The sequence below is a fragment of the Daphnia pulicaria genome, chromosome 1, assembly GCF_021234035.1.
Source record: "Daphnia pulicaria isolate SC F1-1A chromosome 1, SC_F0-13Bv2, whole genome shotgun sequence".
Taxonomy (NCBI): Eukaryota; Metazoa; Arthropoda; class Branchiopoda; order Diplostraca; family Daphniidae; genus Daphnia; species Daphnia pulicaria.
In genome coordinates this window covers 38,943,823-38,955,046 of record NC_060913.1, presented here as the reverse complement: position 1 = coordinate 38,955,046, position 11,224 = coordinate 38,943,823, and the positions used below count along the sequence as shown (strand labels likewise).

At 38.0% G+C, this 11,224-nt stretch overlaps 2 long non-coding RNA genes across 2 annotated transcripts; one reads left to right on the top strand and one right to left on the bottom strand.

Annotated features, from left to right (window-relative positions):
- Positions 1-745: 745 nt before the first annotated feature.
- LOC124351276 lies at positions 746-1,140 on the bottom strand. Its single transcript, XR_006921438.1, has 3 exons — positions 1,099-1,140; positions 971-1,039; positions 746-907 (listed from the first exon to the last, which is right to left on the bottom strand). It is a non-coding gene; the product is annotated as an uncharacterized LOC124351276 (long non-coding RNA).
- Positions 1,141-3,241: 2,101 nt separating this feature from the next.
- Positions 3,242-4,306, top strand: LOC124326973. The gene is made up of 2 exons (XR_006915944.1): positions 3,242-4,047; positions 4,127-4,306. It is a non-coding gene; the product is annotated as an uncharacterized LOC124326973 (long non-coding RNA).
- The last annotated feature ends 6,918 nt before the right edge of the window (positions 4,307-11,224 follow it).

Sequence of the window (11,224 nt, the reverse complement as noted above, 5' to 3'; positions counted from 1 at the left end):
CATAGACCTATTCCAAGCTGAACCTGAACAATACCCCCATCTACAAGAAAGACCACCCTGTAAGGAAACCCCAATCGCAATCAGATACTTCCCTCTCTCCAAACAATTGTCAATGAACAATCCCTCAGAAGCACGAGCACTCTTTAACGAGATCAAACACAACCACTTCAACGCATCCACCATCGCCTACACAGACGGCTCACTCAACAAATCAACAGGAAAAACCACCTCAGCAGTAATAATCCCCAGTCTCAATATCGAGGAAGCAACAACCCTCTCCAAAAACTCATCCGTCTTCACAGCCGAAGCCGAAGCCATCAACAGAACATTGGAACTAGTTTACCATCTAGACGACGAAGTGGCCGAACTTACAATATTCTCAGACTCAAGATCGGTCGTCCAATCAATAGAATCATCAAAAAAAGAAAAACATCCCATCATTAACGCCATACTCACCACAGCAGATAATCTGAAGTCAGCAGGCACCAAAATCAATCTGTACTGGATACCAAGTCACGTTGGTATTCCAGGCAATGAAGCGGCCGACCGACTAGCCTCAGAAGAAAACAAACAGCTATTTCCAAGCAGAAGCCTCCAAAACTTTCTCTCCTCAGCCGACGAACAAGCAGCAGTCTTTAAAGAATACCTAAGGAAAATAAACATCAACGAATTGCACAAAGGAAGATATAAAGATAATACCCACACAAGAACGAAGACAGGAGCGCTGAAATGGCACTCTCACAAGTCACGAAAAATCACAAGAGTCTTGTTCAAACACAGAACAGGGCACAACAGGCTGAAAGCCAACCTGGCTCGATTCAACAACCAACTAGACTCCACCTGCCAGTTCTGCGAAGATGGAGATGAGTCAACAAAGCACGTCCTTCAAAAATGTCCTGCACTCGAACTAGAAAGACAAGAAATCAACAGTTAATTTACAACTCACAACATGGAACACAATCTATGTAACCTGCTAGGACTCAACCCAAGAAATAACAGCAACACACAGCATGAAGTCCAGAGGCTACTCATCCAGTTCCTAAACTCATCAACACATTCTAAAAAAAACAAACTTAACAAACTTCCTCTCCCTCATACCTACTCAAAACACCTCAAAGCAACAAAGAAGAACGACAAACAATATATTAAGTGAATTTACAGCAGTTCTTATGTTTGCTTATTTTCTAATTTCAACAGGTTATGGGCCCAGGTTATCGATTTTAAATCCTTGTGTGCTGTTAAACTTATACTGTTATAAAGAAAATGGAAAGGCCTGGACTGAAGAAAATGTAAAGAATTTCTAACAAATCTTGAGACTATTTCTCTTACAAATTTCATGGTATTTATTTTTGGATAACTAATGATCGCAATTATTTTATGGTATGTTACAGACTTGATTGATACCCTGCTCTCTGTGAAAACAAAATGATGGATTACTTATATTACTAGTTATATATTTTACTTATCATGGAAAAATAATCTTTAAGACCATTTAATTATCTCTCACAGATTCCGATTAATTTTGGTATCATTGCATGTCATCTTATTCCATTCTGCAAGTTTATCAATGAGTGGATTCATGTCTCTTTAACATTCTCGCTCTACCTTGCAGTGTAGATACATCTGTAAAATTTATACTTAACGACAAGTGATTCTGCAGATATAACTTCTAATAACTTTTTGTTTTTAATTATGCAGTGGGCAAGTAGCTTATATGCTTCCCATCAGTATTTCTTAAATTTCCCTTTCATTTTTGAGTTAGAAAGTTAGCCTGACACTTATACTTGAAATTCATTGTTGCGCCGAGCCAAGAACGGTTTGTATCTGTGTATGACATATCTTGAGTGATTAATTCATTGATTCTACTTTAAACATAGTTTACGCTGAACTTGTTTCATTGTCTAACTTCATAATTGTAACAAAGTGTTAATCAAATATTTCAACGAGTGAGACACAAGTGATTGAGTCAAAAAGAACTTCAGACGTAATCAACTGATCAATAGAGTACGACAAATGGGAAATTGACTGTTGAGTGCAACAGGTAACTTATTGCTGGCTGTGTCATGAATGACATTGACTGTTGAGTGCAACAGGTAACTTATTGTTGGCTGTGTCATGAATGACATTGACTGTTGAGTGCAACAGGTAACTTATTGTTGGATGTGTCATGAATGACATTGACTGTTGAGTGCAACAGGTAACTTATGCGACATATTGAGTGTGGTTTGAGTATCACAGGTAACATATTGACTATGTCTGTTGATTTAATATTGAAAATACCGCAAGTAACTTATCGACTGCGATGATTGAGTATCACAGGTAACTCAATAGCTGACTGTGAAAACGAGTGTGTATTTTGAAACTACAGAGGATTCTATATTTATCTCAACCTATTCTTGATAATAGAATTTGAAACAGTACTGTACAGTACATTCCTTTTTTTTCAACAGAGTTGTGGTTTGATATGAAATGTAAAATTCCCTTGTTGTTCAAATTTTCTACAGCTCACTTCAGATGTTAACTGTGTCAAATCTAGATTCATTTAAAGTTATTCTGGATTCCACCCATAAGGTGATGAGTTTGCCACAGCCAGCTCTGTGATGTCATTTTTCTGGATTCCACCCGTAAGGTGATGAGTATACCACAGCCAGCTTTGTGGGGTTATTTTACTGGATTCCACTTATATGGTGATGAGTTTAAAACAGCGAGTTCTGTGATATTTTTTTCTAGATTTCACTCGTATGGTGAAGAGTATACCACAGAGTCCTGTGAAGTCATTTTGAAGAATTCTACGAGTAAGGTGATGAGTGTAACAATCAATCTTATGATGGTATTTTGATGGATTTCACCTACAATCTGATTGATAATTATGTTTAACTTTAACAAGATACACTAATTTCAAATTTGAGATGGATGATATTCCGCGCTGTATGCATTGTATTTTGTTAACTTAGGACTCCAATTTCCAGTGGTTAATGTATGCGGCATGACTTCCCAGCGATATAACTAGACACCCTTGACATGCATTGTCGTTTCATACAACCTCAACAGGGAGTTGGGAATAATTTGCAATCATAATATTGAATGTATATAACTTCTTAAAGATGAACCCTGTTAGTGTTAAAATGTATGTTGTATTCTATCAGCCACCAGATGGCGCTGATTGTGAAGGTGAGGCAACCTATCTATAGTCTTATTCGGTTGCCGTTTAGAAACACCTTCTCTCCTGGTTTGACAGCTTTACTTGTACTGTGTTGGTTCTTTGACATCTCTGACAATATATTAAGTGAATTTACAGCAGTTCTTATATTTGCTTATTTTCTAATTTCAACACCAGGAAAACCACAAAATACATATAAAAAAGAACAATCCGGGAGGGCAGCTGCAATCAAATGAAAGCTATAAAATTTTTTATAGTTTCTATACGGAACTTGATTTGGGGCTTTGGGATGAAACAGAATATGGCAACCATCAAGAGCAGATAGCACCCCTGGAAAATTGACCTACATCTGAAACTTGATTGCAACTGAACGTAGTTTTTCCCTGGTTGGAAATTTGATGAAATCAGATTGTTTCAAAAACATAAATTTACAAAATTAACCTGTAATATTACATATGGTTAACTCTGTTCTATTAAATTTGTCACCGAGTAACCTCATTGAGCCCTGGTTACCCAAATACTGAAGATTGATGTAAAGAATCTCGTAGAGAGTCATGGGTTCACATCCACCATGGAAAGTTACTTGTGATCGGAAGTTGTTGTTCTGTAGATAGTGCAATATGTACTGAAAAGTTTACCGTGTTACTCTGAAGTGACGAAAAAAGTCTGCATCGGAATAAAGGGTGATGATGTTGAGGTACCCTACTTGTCTAGGATGTCCAAATCCTGAGCCTATCTATCTTTGGGAATGGAGGTTAAGTCTACTCGCTGTCTTTTCCAATTGGTACTCTCTTTGAGCAGACTGGACTTTCACTGTGAATATCTATCAGTGTCAATAGAAGCATTTCTCGCTCATCATTTCTCATCATTTCTTGCTTATAATTTCAGTAAGTCGAGCAAGTTTGTTAGTTAATTGCTTTCATGCCATGCTTACTTACATTCAACATTATTTCTGTTTTTTTCTAGATTCTGAGCCTATCTAGCGGTCTGAACTTTCGTCGTGTCACGAGCGTCAAAGTTAAATTTTATCAGTGGATAATTTGTTGAATAATCAGTTTTTAAATTTAAAATTTTTTGATTTACATGTATACGCTCGAAGCTGCTTTATCCAACATGAAACTTCAGAAATAGACAACAATTGAAATTGTTTTTAGCTTTTTAAAGTTAATAAATACAGAATGTTAAAAGACTATAAAAGGGTCCAATTTCATCGATTTATTTATTTAGATCTATTCCCTTATTTACTCATCAGAATTGCTATTAATTGCGGCTCGCAGTTCGTTTCTCATTTTCAAATAATTCCGCTTGGTTATCTTAAGACGACTCAGTACCATACCATACTTTCTTCTTTGATTGGCTCGATCAATAGGCACTTCAATCGGTGAAACGTGAAGCTGTTCCACGTCTTCAACATCGGGAAAATCTGGGAGATCTTCATTTAATTCGATGTCCTTAATTAATAAAAATTTCTTTTAGTATACGCAATAAGAAACGGAAATTATATATCATAATAGATTACTTGTTCCAGTTTGGTGTATTGTTTATTATTTCGTTCCTCCCTTCTCCTCAAACGACTTAGCCCTTTAGTGAACAATCGTGATGGGGATAGATTTCCCCATACCGTACGTAAACCATGCCGGTTCCAACTCCCTACAAATTCATCCACAAATGTTTGAATGACAGGAAGAATATGATGCAGACAGAATATGAATATGAAACAGACAGCCTCTTCGCTATCGAGATCTAATAAGAGTCTACGTTCTAACTCCCTAAAATTGCAATTAATGTAATATAACCGCAAAAATGTAATTATTTTATTGTGTTTTAAATATGCAACAAAAAAACTTACAAGAACAGAGATTGAAAGATATGCACAACTCCATTGTACACGTCAAACCAAAGCCGTTCAATACGCTGATTGTGTACCGAATGGCCTGCCATAACACTTCCGCGGTTCAGCCTACGGTGTTTCAGCATGAATTTTGCTAATTTAACATTTTCCCCGCCATGATCAGTCCTAATTACAATAAAAATATTCTCAAAAATGTACTCATATTGTTTAGAAATTACTACAATTGAAATTACCACACACGAAAGGCCATATTTCTTCACTCCAGTGAGAAACCCGTCCAAGACAGTTTGGGCCCGGTTATTATTTGATACCCTCATGAAGAATATCAAACGTGAGTATCTATCCACTGCTCCGCGAATGATGAATCCCCATCTTCATACCCATGATATATTTTATGAATTACTATTAATAAATAATGTATTAATATAATTTACGCACCGGACTCATTTATGATTACCGTCGACGTGATGACGGCCAGTGGCGATCCAACATAATAAACCCTATTCCTCATTCTCCTTGGCTGAACTATGGCTCCAACAGTCGCTCGTATAGCAGCCCGAACTCTTGAACGCTGAACTTTAAACCCGTATCAATCAACTTCGAACATAAACCTCTCCCAAGGCATTGTTTTCCGTCACAATTTGACGCACCAAAGAGTTGAGCTCTACAGAAGAAATCCGGCTATAACTGGCTCTAACGGATGCAACATTGGGACATCCTATAACGAAGCGCCGTATAAGTTAGTCTAAGGTCTTCCGCTATTTCCCGCACTGTATAACCCTGCTCTAAAATTTGACATTAATGAAAATTAAAAACCAATCACGAAAAAATCATACCTATAAAATTTTTCGACGGTTTCCTTAAACACTTCCATGATGAATAAATGTAGCGAAGATATTGACACTCGTTTTATCATTAAGAAATGAAACTCAAGGTCAATCAATTCAAAGTAGGGCGTTTCTTTAAATGAAATACCAGGCGAGGGGCGGTAGAAAAGAGTCTATAAGATATTTTCGTGGTAGGAGTTTCCTGGTTTTAGGGTATATAGAATAGTGAAAGGAAGAGATCATTTGCCACAATTCCTTTGTGTTCATTTTCGAACGGGTACAACCCCTAATCCCACCCCCCCCCCCCCAAAAAAAAAAGAAATAGAAAAATCGTCTATAAAGGATTGTAGAGCTCTACATGCCGGTCAGATATTATTCGGTAGTCGTATCATGTTGGTCGAAGTTACATATTACATATTTTGTCCGGTGTGTTTAGATGCATTTTCCCCTATAGTTATCACAAAATTTCTTCATTGTGGCCATCGTTTGTGCCTCGCATGCGCAAGAGTTAATATTCATTTATTTTTTATTTATTTATTTGATTTGAAACGGCATTTTGATTCGTTCGTAAACAAATATTCTTTTTTGAACATCCATAGTTCGGCGTTTAGTTGGATCTCATGTCCGTTATGCCGAAAGGTTACGGACACTGACGATCCATCATAATTAACAGTAGATTCGGAACTATTACGGCTGTTAATGGAGTGGCAAACGCAAGAACGGAGATCGCTAATTTAAAAGAACAAATATCGGCACTTGAAAACCAAATTTAACCGTTATCGAAGATAAGCTGTTCTGAACAACAACTAATAAACAGCATAGATGATCAGCAACCATCAACAAGTGGGAATACAAGTAAACGAGGTAACATTTAACAAATTTTACATCTTTTAAATACTATTTCTTTATTTTTTATAAAAAAATTATTTTATTTTTTTGGATCATGTTTTGAGCTCATCATCCGATACTGAACCGATGGATCCTAAGAGAAAGGCTACAAAACGGCGAAAGAACTCGTCAAGCAGCGATGACAATCGATAAAAAAAACTATTCCTAACGGACAGAGAGGAACTGGCAAACAAATTTGCCTTTGCAAAAAAAAGTCAACAAAGGGCAAAGGTATTCATCCCATAATATTTACTCAATAATCTAAATATAATATTTTTAACAATTTTCAGACACCCAAGAAGTTTGAATCAAGGATTTATTTCTGTGTTCTGAAAAGGACGAACTGGATATGCCTCACTCAACCGAATATCGTAGAATGGCGGATTCCGGCCTAGGACACAGATTTGATGTCAAGTTTCCTCAATCTGCAAAAATTAGAGACATCAGAGGCATTTTTTTCCCGGGAATTTCCCCGTCTTAAAGAAGCCCATGCTTTCTACGTGTGTGCCAAGGGACCAGGGACATCAATTAAACGGTGCATCAAAAACTACTATGTCCCACCAGAACATGAAATAAAATTAAGTTCTCTTTTTGTTTTAAACACTAAAGCTTTTTATAATTCCTAATCATTTCTTTAGAGAATGTCAGGAAAGTTGATTGTTCTTGTTCCAATTGGAGAATCAATTTCGTTGGATGGAGGGGATCCCAGATCAGAGATGAGGAATCAATTATTTGCAAGGTCTGTGATAACTCGACCCCAATTCGACAATATCAAGCCCACGTTGAGCAATGGTATTATTCTAACATACTGTAATTAAACATATTGTTTCTTTAATAATCCTTTTTTTCATTTTTAGTATGGATGGTAAAAAAGTAGAAGAAAAACATATTAACTGGATTTACCAAACCAAAAACATGCTTGGCAAGTGGCAAGTGAATCTGTTCTTTTTCTTTCAATCTTCTTATTAATGTTTTTTTAACACCGCAAAGAACGGGAAATTATTTCAAAAAAATTCCTTTATTTTCTTCCTTCATCCATGCTTCGTTATGCGGATTTTTTCAATGTCATTGCTGTTAACTTGGATTTGTTTCATAATAACTCGATTCCGATTTGAAGATATCAAGCCCACGTCGAGCAATGTTCTTTTTTTAATAACCCAAGGAACGGTAAATTGTTAAAAAAAAATTCATTTCTTTATTTCTTTTATCCGTGCTTCGTTTTGCGGATTTTTAAAATGCATTGCTGTTAAGTCGGATTTTTCTCAATCACAGTTACAAGGATTTCAAAGTTATTGTATGGCTTATTATGATCCTATCATCTTAATTTTAAACACGGATTATGAAAAACATTGTCAAATGGAGAAATCGTAAAATGAGAAAATAATTTCGATGCCAAGCTTGACACGACGAAAGTTCAGACCGCTCAAATCCATCAAGATCCAGATTCTTGTAAAAAACAAAAATAATGTAAGCGATTGCCAATTTCAATGAGAAATACTTATTCAACTTACTGGAATATAACTGCGATGGCCAAGAAATGCAATGAGACAACAATCTTGACTGTGAAAGTACAGACTGCTCAAAGAGAGTACCAATAAGAAAAAACAGCGAATCTGACCTCAATTGCCAATTTGCATTGGGAAAAAAATATCAATGAAAAGAATAAAAAACACACCTTTGTTTGGACCTAATCCAGTGCCTTTGAGACAATCCAATGCCCTGGTTAGAGCAGCTGCTTGAACGGCTCGTGATTCGGTAAAGCCTCAAATTCCAATAGTTGATATGGCTATCTTTAATCGTGTATTTCGATTATTCGCTGATGCAATTCCAATACTGCTACCAATAGACGCCCCAGTGACACTTGAGAATCCTGTTGAATCGGATGGAGCAGGTCCTGTTGTCGTTGATAAGTCGCCTCCCTCTACCGTAAAAAACATTTGCCTCAGCCAAAGACGTGGCTGAGGTAAAATCGGCTGATAAGGCAGCCCCTTTATTAGATCCAGCTGAAACTTGCCGATCTACAGCAAGACCCGGAGATCGAACTGGAGACATGGACGTCTTATTTAACTTGCGTTTCTTAGGATTTTTCTCCTTGCGTAGCTTTGGAGGTTGCTGGGCTACGGCACTGGAAAAACAAGATCGTGATTATTTAGAGGGATACCTTACATGTTGTGGGTGTCTATTGGTTCATTTTGTTATAACCTTAGTTACTTGTTGGACGATTGGAGCTGATCTGTGACTTGCTGCTACGGCTACCACTTCCGCTACCACTTCTCTGCGACTGGCTGTTTGATATTGAGCCTCCGTAGGCCGAATCGGAAGTAGCCGATATGTTGCAATTTGAAGTTACTTTTAATGAAGGCACGTGCGAATTTTAAAAAGAATCAGATTCAGCATGGGAAAAGGATCTCAATGTAAAAGGATAGGCTCAGGATCTGGTAAAAAATACATAAATAATGTAAGCAATTGGCAATTAACTAAAAAAACTTGCTCGACTTACTGAAATGATAAGCAAGAAATGATGAGAAATGATGAGCAAGAAATGCTTTAAGAGACACTGATATTCACAGTGAAAGTCCAGTCTGCTCAAAGAGAGTACCAATTGGAAAAGACAGCGAGTAGACTTAAGCTCCATTCCCAAAGATAGATAGGCTCAGGATCTGGTTTCAAAAGAAATCATGTTAGCAATTGGCAATTGAAATTAAAACACTTATTTAACTTACTGGAATAGATGGCCAATAAATACAATGAGAAACACTGATGTTGACAGGGAAAGTCCAGACTGCTCACAGAGATTAGCATACCAAAAAGAATTTAACCAAAATTTCCAAAGATAGGCTCAGGATCTGGTAATAGAACAAAATCAGTTAAGCAATTGGCGATTAGAAGAAAAACACTTGTCCAACTTACCGGAATAGAAATGATGAGCAAAAATCCATCCACAATAAGTCCAGGACAACTCACGAACCACAGGACTGACAGCGTGACACACCGGGAAAATTCGTCTGTTGCAGTTCCCTGGCTATCGATCAAAAATCAATTGTTTCAAAACTATTGCATTTAAATCGATATCTCCGATCTCCTCCTCCAAGGGGAGGAGAAACGACAAAAATAGGGCTGCAGTAAAGTAGGCGAAAAGAACCGAGCACTAAATTTTCGAGCACTTAATTCATTATCACTGTGGCGTTCCATAGGTAGCCGCCTACCTAGACCAACCACTGTGCACCAAATTAATAGCCGTAGGAGAATCAGCAGCCATTCTTCGCTGTGAACCACAGAATGTTATGTTTAAACCGGTTTTTACAAATTGCGGACCGCAACATCGTTCAGATAATTACACAATCAACAACGAAGGCTGGGAGTTAACGAAATAATCCGAGTGCTACTGGCACGCCAACTTTTTCAACTTTAACGGCCAAGCCCACACATTTCGAAACAACACTTGGGCACCAGTTGAACCGAACATCCAAATGCACGGGCGCCGCTTGATCGAAACCATGCCTCTAGAAGTAGATAATTCCTTTGGGACTCTTCTAGAGATGCATCCAGCCATTGCCTCCCATCCAATAAGTAGTTCGACAATCATGGCAGACATTTTGGCCTACATTCAAATCGGATATGCTTCGGACCTCAGTGGTGACCGGCACGTAGAAAAATCTTCGTCCATCCAAGTGAAAAACAAAGTGTATCTTTTATGGCAAGGCTAGGAAATTGGATCAGGAATTTTGGTATCCTCTCAGGACTGGCTATGACGATTGATTTAGCTTTTCGCTTTTGTGGACTAGGATCTCTTGTTGGTGCGTACATTTCGTGTCTACGTTATTGCAACCTGTTCAATTGGTTGTCAGCAACCAATCTCTTCCCGAGATCCGGAAGTTAGTGTGCGTGAAACAAACAATTCGGCGACTCCAGTTACTATCGTGAATATTCCATCAACGAACCACGTAGACCCAGCGTCCAGAGCTAACGCAGTAGCCGACCTTGACGTTTTACGCCAAAACGAACCCCGGAAGGAAAATGGACAGGAATCCGCCCACAGGGTAGCAGTGCATCTCTTACAAACACACCAGCACTAGACCCCACCCCTTTCTTCATTTCCTTTTACCGTTATGTAATGTTTTCATCATTTGATTGACACTTGTAATTCATGTGACTGTACTAACCATAAAAGATGTATAACTAATCTCTCAAGAATCTGAACTCAACCTTGCGCAATTAAACCATGACCTAACATTCCCTACCTCCCCATCTCTCTAACCTCCTCTTTTGCAGAACTCGAATTATGAAGATGGTGGAAGATGCCTTGTTTTTAAGCGCTTACCCCCTCCCTCCAAATCGTTGCTGCACCTTCACGGACTACTCTTGGAATGAGGATGAAGATAACAACGACAACGACTACGTCCAGTCATTGTGCCTCATGGAATGCCCCGACAATGACCTCAATGAGACCAACAGGAGTGATGACATGTCATTTTCTGAACATCCCTTCGTCGGTGA